General features: G+C 36.2%; 2 protein-coding genes and 1 long non-coding RNA gene across 3 annotated transcripts in view; 1 reads left to right on the top strand and 2 right to left on the bottom strand.

Moving 5' to 3' along the window:
• Positions 1 to 19,994, bottom strand: part of LOC133529043 (gustatory receptor for sugar taste 43a-like) — a 66,014-nt gene that overhangs the window by 44,077 nt on the left and 1,943 nt on the right. The gene's annotated exons all lie outside the window — the stretch shown is intronic.
• Positions 8,428 to 19,994, top strand: part of LOC133529042 (gustatory receptor for sugar taste 43a-like) — a 54,095-nt gene continuing 42,528 nt past the window's right edge. Inside the window, exon 1 of the mRNA XM_061866643.1 lies at positions 8,428 to 8,464. The gene's annotated coding sequence lies outside the window, so the exon portion shown is untranslated. The remainder of the gene's footprint in view (positions 8,465 to 19,994) is intronic.
• On the bottom strand, positions 12,460 to 16,278 carry LOC133528812 (uncharacterized). The gene is made up of 3 exons (XR_009801060.1): positions 15,797 to 16,278; positions 13,715 to 15,387; positions 12,460 to 13,240 (listed from the first exon to the last, which is right to left on the bottom strand). It is a non-coding gene; the product is annotated as an uncharacterized LOC133528812 (long non-coding RNA).

The following is a 19,994-nucleotide window of genomic DNA, read 5'->3' as shown; positions in this document are numbered from 1 at the left end:
ACGAAGCTCAAGACCGATCCAGATGGCGGCGCACTGTGGACGCCCTCTGCCCCATCTAGGGGACATAGGACAATAAGTCAAGTAAGTCAAAGTCAACATTACGATAAAATGTTTTGTTACAACAAATTTCTTATCTGTGAAAATATTGTAATTGCTTCATTACTACATCAAAGTCGATTTGGCAATGCCATTCAAATTTCGAACATTTCTGAAAAAAAAAGCAATTCGATACGACCTCTATTATAATATCAGTCGAGATGCCTTTTTGTTCGACATAAAAAGTAAATTGCATACGATTTTGACATATCTCGCATGTTAGTTTGTATCACACGATACGGAAATAGCCCGACTCTAGTTTGTCTCTGAATTAAAAAAAAACTACGAATGCGAGACATGCGTGAAAAAAAATTTCATTACGGAAGGTAGAGGATTATATACATACAATTATTGTGTATGTATATATAAGTTATTTGTGTATTTTTAACATAAAGCCAACACAAACTGGTCTTCATGAAATTGCCGAATAGCTACAGATTAAAAGCAATTAATTAGGTGTCAGGACATGACCGGATTATCAGATTCCACGAAGTTAGGTTAGATTTCGGCTATTCAAGCCTATCGAATTGTTTACTTAATTTAATGGAGAGCACACAACGAATCACGAGTACTCTATCGCACAAATCTGGGGCAGCCTATCTGGCAAATACCCATTTAAACCATTTATTTATATTAAATGAAAGCCAAGGATCGTAATATATAACCATATTAATTAATTCGAACCAACAAAAGTACAATTAATATCAACAATCATGTCCGATGTAATTGAAAAGGTATTAAATGTTGTTAAGTGCGGTCTGAAGGACAGAAATGTGTGATATGCTTAAACTATATTTGGTTGTTTACATTCTTTTAACTTTTTTAATTAAGTCTGTTTTCATGGGGCGACATATGCGTTTACTCGAAAAAGCCCTTTAATAAAGAGAAAAAAAAATCAAGACAACATTCTCGCTCGAAGTCAAGTACAAAAGTGAGGCGCGCCGGTCTTGTCCCTTCGACCGCAACTCGGTGGCGTGAGAACCCGTCGGCCCCACTCTGCTCGCTCGGATTTGATGTCAGCCGGCGTCACCAAGTGCTGCCATCTCGCGGCGACAACATTCACACCGAAATTATAACGCTAGCGGTACTCTCGCTTGCCCTCGTGCGATTTGGCAGTCCTTTTTTATACTACGTCGGTGGGAAACAAGCATACGCCCCGCCTAATTCGGATATTTATGAACACCTTGGTCGCTCCGATATCTATGGTTTATGGTTTAAGAATTTATTTCTCCAAAAGAATATTACAATTCACTTACATAGAGAAATACAAACAATCATAATATACATTATTTACATAGTGCACGAATAGCATAAAATATATTCTAAAACAAAACAACTTATTTATTTTTGTAAGAAAAAAGTGGGTACATAGTGTGAATCGGCAACTGGTAAGCCAAGTACAAGTAAATATCTGTTGGCGACTGTACATTATGTTATTTAAGCAACCCCTTTAGAAATGTATTGTTGCTGAAAATCGATGTTTTCTTTACAAATCATAAGCCACAACAGACGAACATGACACATTGAGGTGTGTTTAGAATGCCTACTCACGAATGGCGGGATCCATAATAAAAGAAATAGGCATGTTTGTTTGTATGGGCCAGCTTTAACAAAACATCGGCCGTTGATTCGATCAGACGATAACTGCGCGTCAAAATACTGTTTCAATAAGAACCTCAAGTGTTGTCATATCACGATCCACACTTGTGAATGGATCCGATGTCAGGCCCGAGCAAGGGCTGTTTTCCCTTTCACGAAATAAGAACAGCACAACGTAGAACATCGTTATCAATATTCGACATGTAAAAATACTTGGTCTCGAATTGCAGTCTTCTTTAAAAATATTATAGTATATTATTGTACGAGAGCCTATATATCCACGACAGCCACAGGCTGGAGTGAATTAAAGACTCGAGTATTTTTACCCCCAGAGTTAGACACAATGTTTTTCATCACACTTGCGAAGAAAGAACTAAATTTTAAGTGAAATAATACTTAAATACGGTGACATTTCAAACATTAGTGTGCCATATTGTCATTTTTTGACAGGTTAGGCATTGAAGGCACAAACCTATCCGACGTTCAACCACGATTGAAAATTGTGTAAAAATATTTCAAACAGCTATTAAATTAGTCAAATTATTGCCTTATTGTGTGGATAAATTAAATATTTTAAAACATGAACTAAAATACTAAATTAAAAACGTTAACATTTAAAAAGTAAATTCACAATGCATAAAACCCACGGGAACAATATAGGCCACTGTTCTTCAGTACACCTGCATGAAATAAGATCTTTTCCGAGCAAGTGTGATGAAAAGTTTATTATTTGACATTTGGCATTTGCCGTTGACATAAGTAATGGATATTTTCAAATATTAACCAAATACCTATTGCTAGATAAATTAGACAAAAACACTACGTATTTCATAAATAATTATACATCGATGCCTTGGTTTATCGTTATTAAGTTATGGTTTAAGAGATACTTACCCGTAATTTTTCATATCGATAATAATCATCTTTACAGTACATATGGTCCTACTTTTCCGCACTAGTGCATAAATTAGTACATTATGTAACTATGTCGAAAATTGAAAGGGTCATATGTACTGTAAAACGTTGTACGATACATGTGACCCTGCCTACGAAGCTGATGGTCCCGGGTTCAAATCCTGGTAATGGCATGTATTTGTGTGATGAGCATGGATATTTGTTCCTGAGTCATGGGTGTTTTCTATGTATTTAAGTATTTATAAATATTTATATATTATATATATCGTTGTCTAAGTACCCTCAACACAAGCCTTATTGAGCTTACTGTGGGACTTAGTCAATTTGTGTAATAAATAGTAATAATGTCCTATAATATTTATTTTTATTTATTTATTTATTTATGTGCGAATAGGTTTTCGCGGTTATTTTTCGCATCGCTTGTATCGTAAATAACTATTAAATCAGATCACAATCCGCCTACTTGAAATTTTGGTCGCCACGTTTTAACACGTTTAATGTTATTTTACTTTTCCATAAAAAATAACTAGTTTACAATCTCACAAAAATGTTATGGTATTTCTCTCTTTATAATTAATAATTTGTCTACTGTAAAACGTTAATTCACGTTTCTATTATATAATATTTATATAACTATTTACAATAGACATTATCTTTATATATTATTATGTAATTTATTTCGGTTTATTTTATGTTTCTTTTCTTTATGTCTATTATCTTTTCTCACCTGTTGACCTTATTGAAAGATCAGCGCTAGAAGTCGCCAGCAATATGCTGAGAAGAGGCTATTTCGTGGCACTCTATTCTAAGTTTTTCTTATAGATATTTTAAGTACTTGTCTCGTTTGTGTTTACGATTAAAAATATTTTTTTCGTTTCGTTCGTTTAGTTTCATTTTATATCTCTACAATTTCTTGTATTATATTCACTTCACTGAATCCATGCTTAGGATTGAAAACACCTGTTTTCCCACAACAGAGTTTTTACTTATGAATAGGAAAATAAATTGAAAAACGGCCTTTTACAAATTCACCATAGAATTTTATTAAACACATTATGGCGACTTCTTGTAAAAGCTCTAGCTTCTTCTAGAAGGTTTTTTACTCACGTAAAAGTCGTAATTTTTTATATACTTCTAGATCATTACGTTTCTATCCTTGATCCGAATTTTTAGTTACGGTTAGGTGCATCTTAAGGATACGTCGGATAAGTAAACGTAAAAAAAAAGTAAAAAAAAACCTTCTGTGTATTTTTTTTATTTTTTCATTTTTGGGCCAAAGTTGATCTTAGATGCGGGTAAGTTTGAACTTTATACTTATTTTCATACAGAAAGTCCCACTATTAATCTAAACAACAAAGAAACCCAAGAAACCTCTTTAAGGTAGGCTAGTAAATGAAACGAATTAATTTTTGATACAATATTTGACATTTATTTGAGCAAAAATCAAACAAAAATAACTTTTTCAGTTCTGAGATAGAATAAAAGTTGTTCAAATTTTAACAAAACCTTAATTAACAGCCTGTTATAATAATGAGAATCATCATTAGAATTAGTCAACATATACGATAATAATCACCTTTATTAGTAACAAGAATATGGTAATATTTTACCTCTAAGTAAAATAAAAGTACAAAATCTCAGTCGAGTAAAACTTAATACTGAAAACGTAACAAATTCTTAAATCACAGCATTTTAACGAGAATAATTGTTGGAAATAGTAGGCTAACAATTCGTTTTTGTAACTTAAGACTCACTTACACTTATTTTAAACCTATGGAGAGCAAAAACTCACAACAATCATGAAAAACTTAAAATTTAGATACCAGCACTTAATGAATTCAGTCTTTCAACGAAAACTATCATTGGATTAACGAAAACTATCAACTGATCTTCGTCTAAAATGACATAATCGTATGATTATGTCATTTTAATACGATGGGTACAATCAATGGGTATTACTTGTAGGCTAGCTACCCGCGGGCTAAAGTTCCCCGAAATGGGGGACAATGTTTACTATGATTATACTAACGAACTTTATGTTTCTAAGAAAAGACTAAATAAGTTTTTATTGTAATTGCAGCATTCTCAAAGACATGCTTTGTATCAAGATATAGGTATTAGTAAGCTAACTTACCTTATTTCGCTGTTTTAACCAAAAGTTTGCAGACACCATTTATGTACGTACGTCTCACCTCACGCTTGATCGATACTGACAAGTTGAAACCTGCGCAAGCAACTTGGAAACGGTACCACGTCGCGGGTAGGTAGTGCCATTTATGATTTTAGAGGGTAACTGCTACGATCGGACGTCTATTAGCTTTGTGGCGGGATGTTAAATCTTTTTAATTTTTTGGGACAATCTTTACCCTTAGGGCTAAAGAAACCCGGTTTTACGGTACCCACTGTATTCTGGCAAATAAACAATTTGTATTCGTACATGCGAAAAATTAAAAATAAATTTCATCTCATACAAAAAATTACACTCCGTCACATTTTTGAGGACAAAAAATGAGACAAAGGAAATAATTTTGACCCGTTTAATACAATTCTAATAGGTAATATGTGTCAAATATTAGTGTGTAAAGTTCATCGACCTGTCTCACCACGTGTGCAACTTTCCGATCAAAACCCTCCTCAAGCTAGAAAGGTTGACACCAAGGATCATAGATATTGCATCCTGACCATAATGTAACTGGAGTCTTAAGTGGCCCGTAGTCCACTTTGCTCTCGCGTACTTACACATGAAATGCGATCAGGGTATCGGTGAACATACTCGGAGCCCATTTTCCACTCTAGGTACAGTCGACGTCAAATATAATAATAGTAAAAAAAAGCCTATTATGGAAATGTTTACCCTCTCTTAAATTATGGTGTTATTTACTGGGGTAACTCTGTCAATGTTAAAACAAATTTCAAGCTACAAATGAATAATATACTGCCTCTATAAATCCTGATAAGGCTATTTATTTGTGTTTATCAGAAATATTGTGTTCTCGAGTTATGAATGTTTTCTATGTATATAAGTATTTATACATGTTTTTTTAACTCCTTTAACTCCGGGGTATGGTTAAAACCGATTGGCATAGTTATTTTTTTGTAAAAAAGCAATCAAATGATGCATAAAGAGTGAAACCAAGATAAGTTGGCAGCGATTTTGATAGCCCAGAACTGCACGGGTTATTTTGAACGTCAAACTTCTATGAAATTATGATGTTTACTTGAAACTTGCTCCATCTGGGCTATCAAAATCGCTACCAACTTATCTTGGTCTGACTCTAGCGTTGTTGTAACATGGACATACCTACTATTTAACTTAACCAAACAATTCACAACTTTGACATATCAACATCATTTCGAACATCGATCGTCCGAGATAGTACTTGTGTTTAGTAGCAAATGCATAAACACACTAAACACTAATCAATATGTAAACAAACCCTAAGGCGAGTGTATACGTTCATAGGGGCCTTATAAGATATTTTTTTTAGATTATCTCCGAAATGGAGTTCATTAGAATACCAGTGTCATTTAGAAAATAACTGAATTTAACTTTTTCGCCGCCATTGACTAGATATAAAGTCAGTGCATTTCGTGCCCGACACACCACGACTTCATATCAAGTCGTGGTTTTGGTCAGGTTTGTACATGTGCGATTTTTGACGTGGGTTGATGACACTTTATTACTTCATTGACGTGATTCACCCTTAAAATTAAGGAGTTAAAACACAGTGTACTTATATAGCTTACAATGGGTAGGCCCAGTCTCAGTCTGTGTAAAATTGTCATATATTTTTTCCAGTATTTGTATTCCAGTCTTTCACCGCACGACCTTGACCGGACTAACAAGATTTGGGAACCGTAAATTATTGTCAATCATATCGCTACAGAACGATCTAACTATACAAGCTTTTACTACATAAAATGACGTATGTATTGACCCCAGGCTGAGCATATGTAGTGAATAATCCTTTACCATCGTATTTTCTCGGGATCGTTCGTATTTGTCATGCTACTTCAGTCAATCTCAGTACATTTTGTACTGGGACTGACTGGAATAGTATAACACGTTCATACGTTTCCGTAAAAAAACGATAGGAAAGGATTATTCATTATATCTGTACGTCACATCCATCATAAATCTCCTCATTCTTCTTCTTCTTTTCTTCTTCGGTAAGCTCGGTTTACACATTTTTAGTTGGTAAGTTGGCAAGTAACGTTGTAGCCAGGTTGGTAATTCGTTAAGCTGTGGAGTAATATCTAGGGTAGGGTTTTTTTAATACCACAGCGGTGGGAAACAAGCATACGGGCCGCCTAGGGGTAAGCAGTCATGTATGGACTCCAAAAATACATGCGCCTTGCCGAACCTTTAAAAATCTGTACACTCCGTTTTTGAAGATCCTCATACTGTAGACCTTCAGCAAAGGGTCTCATTCCAAGGGTTCTCTCGATATTTGAGTCCACTACAGCATTTTTTCTCTCTTTTATTACTATTTATTATACCGGTTGAATCTTCAGCTATACCCTCCTGAGTTCCAGAGGCCTTTATAAATGACAAATTCCAAAACATTATTTTTAATTTTCACTAAACGAGACATGGCTCCAAATTCAAAAACAAAACATCGCTTCTGGGATCCAGGAGGATATGTACCTCGTAGCCCGGGCCATTCTGTCTGGAACTATGTATTTTGAATGGCAACAAGACGATCCCTTCCAAAGCCTTCGCCAAAGCTTCGTTCGTTATACAGCTGGTGCACCAAATTATTTAAATGGATAAAGGAAAGCATGATAGTAGCCAGGCCCCAATTCCAATTACAGACAATGAGTTTACTGATGTGAGGTTTGTTTTCAATGCGAAATATTTACAATTCTATTTTTTGTACATATCATGGTCTATAAGAAAAGTATCGTAAAAGTACTTAAAAAGTAAGGCAATAAGAAAGTTTATAATACCTTTAAATCTCTATCTATGTGGATCTAGTGATTATTTCTTTTTCTGTCTTCAACAACATCAAAAACTGAAACAATTAAGGACTTATTCTAAAAAAATATGTTTACTAAGCGAGCATGTGTGCACTCCATAATGATAATAACATTGTAAAAAATTTAGACATATTGAATTGTACCATAAGCTCATTAAAAACAATATTCACGACTACTATAGTATAGTGTAAATATTTAATCGCGATTTGTCAATATTTAAAAGTAAAAATATATGTCATATTTTTCGATACTTATTCAAAAATAGTTAAAGTAGAACATGTTTTTCATTGCTTTTCACTGAGTTTTTTTGTAAAACTGATTTCGCAAATTCCGTGTAACCTCTTACTTATCAGCTGAACCTGAACCAAGATGGGCATTTCTTCGTGCTTCTATATAAATATATATGTTTAGTAAAAATGGAAACAATGGGTCTAGATTAAGAGAAGAAATTGTAGACATGTTTTTTGTATGACCGTTTGATTCAAAGTAAAAAAAAAAAACAAATATCAATAAATAATTTATGCCCTATATCGTCAGTTTATAAAGGCTTATAAATACTTACTTCATTCAGTAGTTCCTACTTGCTAACTTACCAACTTCGATCGTGTAAATCAGACATAATTAATGGGTTTGTTTTCGATTTGAGCGCTAATTTTTATCCAACCAGGAATCAACGTGACAATAATTTATCACCGAATAAAACAACATGAGGGGTGTGGCGGTCGATCGTAATATATCATGATAGAGTACTAGTTTCTGTCTGCAACTTCATTTTCGTTTTTATTACAGGGACCGGTCCGGTATCCCCTGCGAGGGTTTTGAAAGGGGTAATTCGTAAGGCATTACTTACCGAAGTCGTTGCTAACAAAAACAGGTAAGCTGATACCCATTCCAACTTTACAACGCTTATGCTATTTTCAATTTTCTCCTGGTAAAAAAATTGAATCAAATATTGTTTATTCATATATATAAATATTCTTTATCCTATAATATAATATTTATATATGTTTATAGTTAAGGACTGGGTGTCCAGCGCGTTGACAGTACAGGTGTCATAATTTTGAATTAGGATGGAGATACCCTTTCGTTTTAGTGGTATCTCTGAAAGGGAAACCCCCAAAGCTAATAAGTCAAATGATCGGGCAAACAATTCAAAGGGAAAGCGTTGCGGCTATTCGATAAACGACTAAGCCATTTAAAGGCTTTTTTCTGGGAAGGGGTGGACGGGTTCCTGATTTATTATAAGCCGTTAAACTGGCGAATTCCCCATTTAGTATTCTCGTATTCGCCATTCACTCATCTCCTCGGTCATTCACCATTTTGTTACATGTTGGTGTTATTTATGATGCCAATTTTGTTGTTAATTTATTCTTTATAACTTTTTTCTCTCCCTTTCTCTCTTTTCCCTAGACATTTATCCTTGAGATATCCAGTTCGAAGTAAACATGACCTTTGTCGAAAAAAGGCTTCATTTACATAATACCTAACGTATCTATAACACAAACACAAATTATCATTAACTTGTTTTTCGTACTAATGCTATTTTGTGGTATTCGTAAAGATAAAGTTTTATGAATAATCGGTGCAAAGTATATTTCATCAACTATACATAACAGATGCTTAATTTCTTGGATTCCAGTTCTACCCACTTGTATAACCTGGGCCGAATACCAGGTGGACGAAGCCGGAGAAGGGCAGTAGTATCTAAGTATAGGGTTTAGTTAAGTAAATCAATTTGACACAAGTGGACCTTGTCTACCTGCACATGCACCATACAGGGTTAGTAGTGGCTAACCCGTTAAATCCGGGGTTAACCGGTTAAAACCGGAGTTACCAGTACAATTTAATCCTGGGTTATCGGTTAACTCTGAGTTAGTGGTAAACCTTGAATGGTGCAAGTGGCCCTAAGTCATGACTGATAACCTACCGAATGGACAACTTTACAGTCACACGAACACCCGGTCAAAGTGCTGCGCGATCGCCATATCTTTTATCGCAAGTATCACGCGGCACGTCATATCTTTTATTCCCTTCTAATTTCCTGACTTTACGATCCTTCTTAATGAATACTAACGGTAACGAATCGTGGTAATTTTCTAATAGAAGGTAGCTGAGTTTTGAGACTAATTCTATTTACTTACCTACGTTTTACTATTTTTCTTACTTAAAACATGCGTTGGTAGCCTAGCGGTAAGAGCGTGCGACTTTCAATCCGGAGGTCGCGGTTTATTTATGTACGAAATATCAGTTGATATTTACCAGTCAAAGTTCATTCATTTCTCTTCGGTGATGGAAAACATCGTGAGGAAACCGGACTAATCCTAATAAGGCCTGACCCCTCGGGTTGGAAGGCCGTATGGCAGTCGTTTTCGTGAAAACTAGTAACTACGCCAATTCTTAGGATTAGTTGCCAAGTGGACCTCACACTCCCATGAGCCGTAGCAATAAGCTGTGACAAACGTTAGGAAGCAATAAAATCTTACTTAAAATAGGTAATAGGCATTTCTATATTAAAGTTGGACCCCAATCACGAGTTATTACGATCCTAATACGAGAAAAAAGTATCCCCAAAATTTGATACATTTTATGTTTATCCGTTTTGTTACGGTCATAGAAGCTTGACCGTAAGAAAATGGATAGCTTGAAGTACCTATTGAAAAAGTAACCAAATGGACTAAAAAATTAAGACATTTCTTTTCATAGTAAAAATAGAAAAAGCCCGTAATAATGAGTAGAAATAATCTGAAAATTCCCAATTGCAACACAACAGTTGGACGTTCTAGATTCAAGCTAGTTATTATAGAAATAGAAATAGAATTTGTTTTATTCATAAACACAAACAGTAATAGACAGACATAAAAGAGAACATAGTGAGAGTAAAGTGTCACAAAATGGCCTCATCTCAGCATGTTGCTGGCGACTTCCAGCGCTGATCTTCCGATGAGACCATCGAGTGCGAAATAATCCCGGAAGGTATCAGAAAAAAGGAAAGATACATAAAATAAACATGACGAACATACTTAACACTAAATAAAATTGCATGGACGAAACGAACGTCCAGTCTGTACCGGTCCGGTCGGATCGTATCGTGGTGCGGCATTAAGCGTGCGCAACTAGCGCCAGGTCAGCGGTAGCTACACGAATTAAATCAGAAAAAAAGCGCGGGAAACGTGAAACGCGGCGGTCTAGTTTTTTGTTTCTCGTACATTATTTTTATTGTAATATCAGGAAATCGGTAATTTGTATATAATTTTTCACATATTTTGTATATATTCTTTTATTTGTATATATAATTAGTGGATTTCTTCATAGTTGGTAAGTTTTTTTCGTGTAAATTTTCTATGGGGGACGACGATCCTCCTGATCCTGGAGGTGGAAACCTCCAGGTCGGATGTAATGTGACCGTTGATTCGGCAATGGATACTGACACTTCTGTGGGTAGCAGGAGTGAACTTAAAAGAAATAAAGTACAAAAAAGATGCAAAAATTGCAATAAAAAAAGAAGGAAAAATAATGGCGGGGAATATTCGTGCGATTGCCAGGAAAACATACAAAACTCCCAAGCTCTTTCGAGTTCTAGCACGCAGCCTACCATAATCCCCTCTGACAATTTAAATACAAATATAAACAATAGCGCTATTAGCACCAAGGTTGGTAGGAACTTATTTTCAAATTCAGATGTTGCACCCTTTATGGTTCACGTCCAACTCAAACAGACTGACGCAAGCTCATCTCTGCACCCGGTATCTTTTGGGAAATTCCTCGTCAAAAAGGCCTTCAGAAACATTATTAACGGAAGTGTTAAGCGCATTGGCAGAACTCGCATAGCAATGTCATTCTCAAATTATTTAGATGCAAATTTATTTGTAACTGACCCATGTCTCGAGTTAGAGAATCTTACTGCATACATACCGTCTTTTTCTGTGACCCGTATGGGTTTGGTTCGCGGCATTCCTGCACAGTGGTCGGATGAAGAAATTTTGTCAAACATTTCCGTGCCCATTGGGTGCGGAAATGTTCTTAAAGTGCGGCGCTTAAACCATAGAGTTACGGTTAATGGTTCTGTTTCGTGGCAACCCTCTGAAACAGTTGTTTTAACTTTTGATGGCCAAGTCTTACCAAAACGGGTATTTTCGTGCTACAACTCACTGACTGTTGAATTGTATATTTTCCCCACAATTCAGTGTTATAATTGCACTAAATTCGGACACACCAAAACTAATTGCAGATCAAAACCAAAGTGTTTTAAGTGTGGTCAAATGCACTCCGGTCATACCTGTTCAGTGGAGGAAGAAGATGCCATTTGCTGCTTATGCAATGGTTTTCATTTCGCCACGAACAGGGCTTGCCCGGAGCATAAGAGACAGAAGGATATTAAAATAACTATGGCCAATAATTGTATTTCCTACGGTGAAGCTGTCAAACTACATCCTGCAGTTTCTAAATCATTCGCCGATGTCCTTCTGACACAACCACAACCACAGTTACAGTCCCAGCCAAATTTACATCACAGAGTCCATAATTCAGCCCCGAGCACAACCATGCAGTCCCATAGTTACAAAAAAACAACTTTTTTGAAGCCACGTCCAGTAAGAAAGACCATGACAGGGTATGATGTAGCAGCTTATAATGCACTAGTTAATGAGTATACCATTCCATCTCCTCCAAATGGCTGTGCACTACAGCAAGATTCTCGCAAAGAGAATACATCAGTAGCTGACGAAATTCAAGCCCTAATTAATCATTTATCTCAGCCCAATGTAAAACTACCGTCCCACGTTGCCCCCATGCTTGATGTACTTGTTACAACTATTAAAAATAATGGCCACAATTATTCAGTGGAATTGCAGAAGCATAATAAATAAAAAGCAAGATCTAATACATTTATTAAACAAATTTCAACCTTTTGTTTTTGCCCTCTCTGAGACATGGCTAAAGCCTGGAGCTCTTCTTAGAGCTACTGGATATTCATGTCTCAGAGAGGACCGTCCTGGCGGATGGGGCGGTGTAGCTCTACTCGTCAGGAATTCCATTTCATTTTCACCTTATAATCTTCCATCCCATAGCGATGATTTTTCAATTGTTGCTGCCATTGTAAATAACATCTGTATCATTTCTGTATATATACCTCATCCATCATCATCCATTTTTGATGAGCTTGAACAAATAATTTCTTCTCTCCCTAGGCCCGTGTTAATTTTAGGAGACTTTAACTCGCATCACCAGTTTTGGGGTAGTTCATCATCTAATTATAATGGAGATCGTCTCATACATATCTTAGACGAACACAACCTTTGTGTTTTAAACACTGGCTCTCCAACCCGCCGAACAGCGCCAACAGAGTCAATTAGCGCTATTGATTTATCTATTTGTTCGGTCGATCTTGCATCCTCTCTCTCTTGGCATACCTTAGATTCAACATATGGGAGTGATCACTACCCTATTATTATTACATTTCCAACTTCCATTCCTCCATCTCCAAAACCTAGCCCTAGGCTTAAGTATAATTTAAGTAATGTTGATTGGAAACTTTTCAAAAGCCGCGTAGAGGAGAAATTGTTGTGTTTGCCCACTATAGATGCTAGTAATGTAGTTAGCTGCTCAGTTGCCTTAGCCCAGACGATTACCGAAGCAGCTGATGAAATTTTCCCTGTAAAAAACAGTGTATCAGGTAAAATACCTTCTCCTCCTTGGTGGGATGATGATTGTTCTCAAGCAATCAGAAACCGCAAGGAGGCAGAGAGAAGTTATCGTCATTCGATGACAAATGAAAATTTCGAGATATATATACAAGTTGCTCGTGAGACTAAAAAATTACTGCGCAAAAAAAAGTTCGAAGGCTGGAGACGATTTTGTTCATCTCTTAGTCCTAACGTGAAACCATCCATAGTATGGAATAATATTAAAAGATTCAGACATGCTTTCAATGAGCCATCTAGACAGACACTTCCTCCTAACCTTGCTAATCAGTTCATGGACAAATTAGCACCAGCATCAGTCCCCGAAGAACATGTTTTCCACCCTGCTGCCTTTTCATTTGACTCTTCCTATTATACTGTATTTAATGGGCCTTTTAAAATAGAAGAGTTAAAAGGTATACTAAGTAGTTTAAGAGATACTTCACCTGGGGATGATGGAGTCCCATATTCCTTTTTAGCAAATGCTAGTGATGGTATTCTCTCTTATTATCTGAATATAATAAATTTTGTCATCCAATCTGGTACAGTCCCGGATTCTTGGAGATCTCAAATAGTTATTCCTATATTAAAACCCAACAAACAAGCAACAGATGTTTCTTCTTATCGTCCAATTGCCCTTTCTTCAGTATTTGTTAAAGTAGCAGAACATTTGATTAAAAACAGATTAGAATATTTTGTAGAAAAAAACCAATTACTTTCTCATAGTCAGTTTGGATTCCGAAAAGGTAGATCTACCTATGATAGTTTGGGTATATTAGTTGCAGAAATTAGATTAGCATTTTCTAGAAATGAGTCTGTAGTAGCTGCTTTTCTTGATATAAGTGCCGCTTATGATAATGTTTTAGTCTCAGTATTACAAGCAAAACTTCATAGATTAGCTGTACCAATAATGTTAAGCAATTTCATAATAAATCTTTTATCAGAAAGGTCCATTAGCCTTCTTATAGATGACAACAATAGGATTTCCCGTTTAGTTTGGAGAGGTCTTCCACAAGGTTCCGTATTAAGTCCATTGCTATATAATATCTACACATCCGATTTAGAGTCATCCTTAAATGGCACTGTCAGAATTTTGCAATATGCTGATGATTTATTATTATATTCACCAAACCTTTCTATTGAACAGGCCAGTAGATCCATTACTTGTTCTTTGGGTTTATTGAAGTTATGGTTAGATTCAAATGGTCTGGAACTCTCAGTTCCTAAAAGTGTTGTAGTTTTGTTTACTAGAAAACTGTTTCCTCCTCCAATCAATGTGCAATTTAATAACTGCTCCATTCCCATTAAAGATAAAACCAAGTTCCTAGGTGTTATTTTAGATAATAAATTAACAGGTCTTCCACATTGTGATTACATAGTTTCTAAATGTGAAAAAAATATTAATATCCTTAGGTGTGTTTCAGGAGTTTGGTGGGGTTCGCATCCTCTTTGCATAAAATTAATGTATAATGCCTTGATAAGAAGTATTCTAGATTATGGAACATTTTTGTTAGAGCCAGGATTTGTAGCAGGCTTCCAAAAATTAGATCGTATTCAATCAAAAGCCCTGAGAATGATATGCGGTGCCATGAATTCAAGCCCTATCAATGCTATGCAAGTTGAGTGTGCTGAGCCTCCACTCCATTTACGACGCCAATATCTTTGTGATAGGTTTATTTTCCGCTGCTCCCAATTTTCTAATCATCAACTCTGGGTTATCTTGTCTAACCTCCTGCTTCAAATAACTACTTCTAACTACTGGAAGCACAAGAGTCCTCCATGTTTGATTAAAAGTTTTCAAAAACTTAAATCTATTTCAGCTCCCACTGTTAGCTCTTCAACACTTCCCATTTTCCAGTATGAATATGAATCTGTAATACTTGATCCTTCAGTTCTCCTTAATATCGGCATTTCTAAGAATGATGTTGAACAAAATCAACAATTCCTGGGATTCATTGGAACAGATGGCCTAGCTGCTGATCATATATACACAGATGCTTCTAAGATGTCTGACAATGGGTGTGTTGGCATTGGTGTACTTCACACCCAGTCTAATATTTACCAAAAAATAAAGTTGCCTCCAGAGTCCTCTGTGTACAGTGGCGAGTGCTTTGGAATTCTGAAAGCAATAGAATTCATCATTATAATGCATCTTAAAAAAACTATTATTTTCTCAGATTCTCTAAGTTCACTTCAGGCAATAGCTAAATTTCCTTTCAAATCTAAATCTAATAACCCAATTATTTATCAAATCCGTAGCCAACTGTTAAAATGTCGTCTTAAAGGGTATTCGGTTTCCATTGCCTGGATCCCTGGACACAGAGGGATTAAAGGCAATGAAAGGGTGGATGACTTAGCTCGAGATGCCATTAGTTCTGGGGACATGTTTCCGTTTAGGAATGTTGCTGAGGACCTGTTGGCACTGCCTAAATTATATCTAAGAATGGAATGGACAAAATTATGGGCATCTGGTGCGGGTGCCGCTGCGTTACATTATCGTAGCATACAAACAACAATTCCTGCCAAACCTTGGTTTGCTAAAATCTCTTTGCCAAAGCCTGCAACTAGTATGTTGATTCGTATGAGATTGGGCCATGTATGTACACCGGAACACCTGAAACTACAAAATCGTGTGGCCAGTTCTGCATGTATTTGTGGAACTGATCCCGCTGATCTTAATCATATCTTTTTTTCTGGTAATTGTAACCTATATGACCGTTCTATATTATTAAGACAGCTGTCAGATTTAAAAGTTCCGTTTCCCACATCTATTACAACACTCCTGTATATTAATGATTCATCTTCATATATATTTAAATCATTGTATTCTTTTATTTCACGTCACAACATTAAACTTTAAATTATTTGAATTATTAACCTTTTCCTGATCCTTTTCCAAAATTCCGTCCTACCCGTTTTAATGTAATCCTTAATTCCGTTTCCCCGTTTTACTCGTCTGGCTGAATGCGCCAGGAGCGCGAAGCCATTAAAAAAAAAAAAAAAAAAAAAATTAAATCAGTGACAGATTTGACAAACAATAATAAGATGAAACTTATAATCTCAATCCGTTTTCGATCATGAAAACGGTGACAGAAAGATATGGAAGAAAAATACATGCTGCGCCGACCCCAAATGAATGGGATAAGGGCAAGCGAATGATGATGATGATAGTATAAATTACCATACTTAGTAAGTATTTATGTAGGAATTATGTTTCGCTCTTCATCTAGTTTCTTTTTGTTTGTTCTCAGTGCATCTGCACCCACTTTGACGCATTTCTGTTTCGCAGTTTGCTTGAGGCATAAAGTCCGCCTTTTGTACTTTTTTGATGTGCAATAAAGTTTTAAATAAATAAATAAATAAAGCATCTGTATTAAAAAAATAGAAATTACCTAATACAAATCAGCTACATGCAGCCAAGCCTTCTATCAGTCCATATCCATGTACAGTGTGGAAATCCAAGTCGGGCGATAAATTAAACCAGAGGGCCTGCCGTAAACCACGTTCGAGGTGTTGCCTATGTCACGTATCAATTTACATGGGCGTCAGAGAGGCAACACGTCGAACGTGGCTTGCTGTAGGACCTCTGATATAAAATACATCCGTGTAATCATTAAATAACAAATTGTTTGAAGTTACACTTAATTATGATCCCGCCCCCGCATGAACAGTAGACCTATCTTACTCATTTATTGAAAATAATACGGGAATGTCGTCAGACTAAATAATTTTCAGTTAACTTCTGAAGAAAATATGTGAATAGCTCACATAGTAAAAATACCGGAGGGAAAAAACAAATGATTTATTAATCTGCAGAGTCAGATACATACATCAAACTGTATGGTCATAGTACAAAGAGTGGGGAAGTAGGTTATCTTCATACAAACGCACCGCGTATGTGTGCGCTATAGTATCTATGCGTCGCTGCACGCACACTAAAACAAAATCTCGACCCGTTTCTCAGTGCGCCTGTCGGGGCTTTTGTTTGAGTGTGCGTGCGGCGACGTAAGGATACTATGGCGCACACATACAAGCCGCGTGCGGTGCGTTTGTATGAAGATAACCTACTTCCCCACTCTTTGTACTATGGTGATGATGGCACAAGGCCAAATACAGAGGGTCTGAGAATCAGCAGTTCTGAATTAAGTAGGTGACCTACCCTTTGAACTTGTCTTTGTGACTTTTTCTTCGTTAAGTAACAAAGTTGTGTTTTGTAAATGTGTTTTTACAGAAATTTCAGCGTTTATATTAAGTTTCTTAGTTACGTTTTCTTTATTTTATTTATTTCCACACAAGCTCTTACACCAAAACGCTTAGGTATACAATAATTAAACACTTATAAGTAACAATTGCACAATAGGTACAGTATAACATACCAACGCGAGGAATATACTATTTCAGCACGAGCGTTTAAACAACAACGTTGTAAAACAAATAACTATTTAAATGCTGATTTTGAAGGATATTTTTTTTATTACGTTAATTTGGATTTGTTGTATTTTTTTGTGTTCGTGCTGAAATGTCAAAATTGAACCACGAGCGTAGCGAGTCGTTCGAGAAGTGGAATCTTGAGCGTTGCGAGGGTTTCAAGGCACGAGGGTTAAACAAACTTTGTCTCCGAGTGAAACACAACATTTTTCACCACACCAACGCGAGGAAAATACTAACTATGAAATACCAAAAAATGCAAACCAAATCAAATCCAAATGAACATTTAAAAGTCAATACTACCAGCTAACATAATAAAAACAACTCAAAATCTGCATCTGATTACTTTTCCCCACACGTGGATAAAATTCAACTTTCTCATTAGTTTTTGAACAATCAAGGGGGGTGAACAATTTTATATACCTATTTGTAATGTACTCATAAAGCGCTTTCATAAAATACCCCACAAGGTATGTTATCGGTAGAAAAATAGTATTTTAGATAGTATCATATTGAATGCACCGATACCAAATATACCCATATCGCAGACGACATGAGTGGAAATCGATTTCTAGAAGACTTTTCGTCAAAAGGTCTGGCCGTGGTAAGGGTATAGGTTCAAGAAACAATGTAAGTACCCATCACAAAAGTCGAAGACAGTATCCATTTTGAATTCGACTATATTTAGTACAATAGACAATTTTTTAAGTATTTACTTTAACAGTTGTTTTCTAAGCAAAATAATAACGAGAGAGGATCAAACTCTCTACTTTTTGTGCCAAGTTAAGGGTACTTAAAGGTTTAATGATAATTAATTCTCATCCAGACAAGAGGTCATTGTCCGTTTTATAAATTAATACCTATTGTTCTGTTCCGGACGCTCGTCCTACGAAACATTATAACTGTACAAAGGGAAGCCGTTGAACTAAAGATTGACGTCTACGTCTGAAACTTCTGGTTGCCAGGTACACTGATTACAAATTAATAATGGTTTAAATATACTCTGTTTAAGTGTTTAGTAAATTCTAAGTGAATAAGCTACTTGCCACTTATCTGACGAATAGAGTCATCGTTGACGTTTCACAATCTTCAAATAAGCAAAAAACATTCACAACACGCTTCGTCATCATATTATGCATCTTCTTACAAAATATATATCCACGACACGTTTCGTCAACGACCTACCTAGTACCTATAAGTATAATACTAATATATTCGACGACCGGTCTGGCCTAGTGGGTAGTGACCCTGCCTACGAAGCCGATGGTCCCGGGTTCAAATCCTGGTAAGGGGATTTATTCGTGTGATGAGCATGGATATTTGTTCCTGAGTCATGGGTGTTTTCTATGTATTTAAGTATTTATAAATACATATTTATATATTATATATATCGTTGTCTAAGTACCCTCAACACAAGCCTTATTGAGCTTACCGTGGGACTTAGTCAATTTGTGTCATAATGTGCTATAATATTTATATAAACAAGTATAAACCTAGCCCCCACTTTCGCCAAAAATACTGGCGGCATTACCTCGCTGAATGGCCAGTGATGTTTGTTGGACCGGAGGGCCTACCGCGAACCACGTTCAACGTGTTGCCTCCCTGTCACACTTACGTACGGCTTTACAAGTGTGATACAGAGGCAACACGTCGAACGTGGTTTGCGGTAGGCCCTCCGGAGAGAACCAGAGTTGCTGCCCCTTTTTTTCTTGATAAAGGCTTTGGCCTCGCCACACCAAGGGCCCGCCGTCTCGACGGCAACCGGGACAAAATCATACACTTGTACTGGTAGATAAAGTTGCTACTCGTAAGTTTTGCAGGAGTTTTTATATGGCAGTTAACTTATTTGTTAATTAGCTATTAAATACTTTACTCAGACTTTGTGAAACAGACACTAAGAGAGGTCTTAGTCAATAAGTAACGACGCTAAACACAAAGAACATCGAACATTGACCTTCTTGTTCCTATTTATCGCACGCGCTTAATTATATTGCTGTCCATGATGCCGGCGGCTAATGACACTGCGAGCGGGATAGCAACTATCCTGTGCAAAAGAGATAGTAATAGGCGGATCAATGTACGAAATTTTCGTGCTTAGCGTCCTTACTTTAGTTGAGCTTGTATCAGGTAAACATTTTCCGTTCCCCCAGCTCAAACCGAAAAGTTCATCTCATAGTAGGTACTATAACTATCATCGACGTAAGTCGTATCGGATACGTCAAACATTTTCTAAAAATACGAGATGGTTTGGATATGTCAGTGTCAAAAGTATTGACGGTATTGTTTGAAGAAACGTAA

Source organism: Cydia pomonella, chromosome 20, assembly GCF_033807575.1.
Source record: "Cydia pomonella isolate Wapato2018A chromosome 20, ilCydPomo1, whole genome shotgun sequence".
NCBI classification, from domain to species: domain Eukaryota; kingdom Metazoa; phylum Arthropoda; class Insecta; order Lepidoptera; family Tortricidae; genus Cydia; species Cydia pomonella.
Note: the sequence above shows the minus strand (reverse complement) of the source record. Positions and strands in the feature narration are given on the sequence as shown.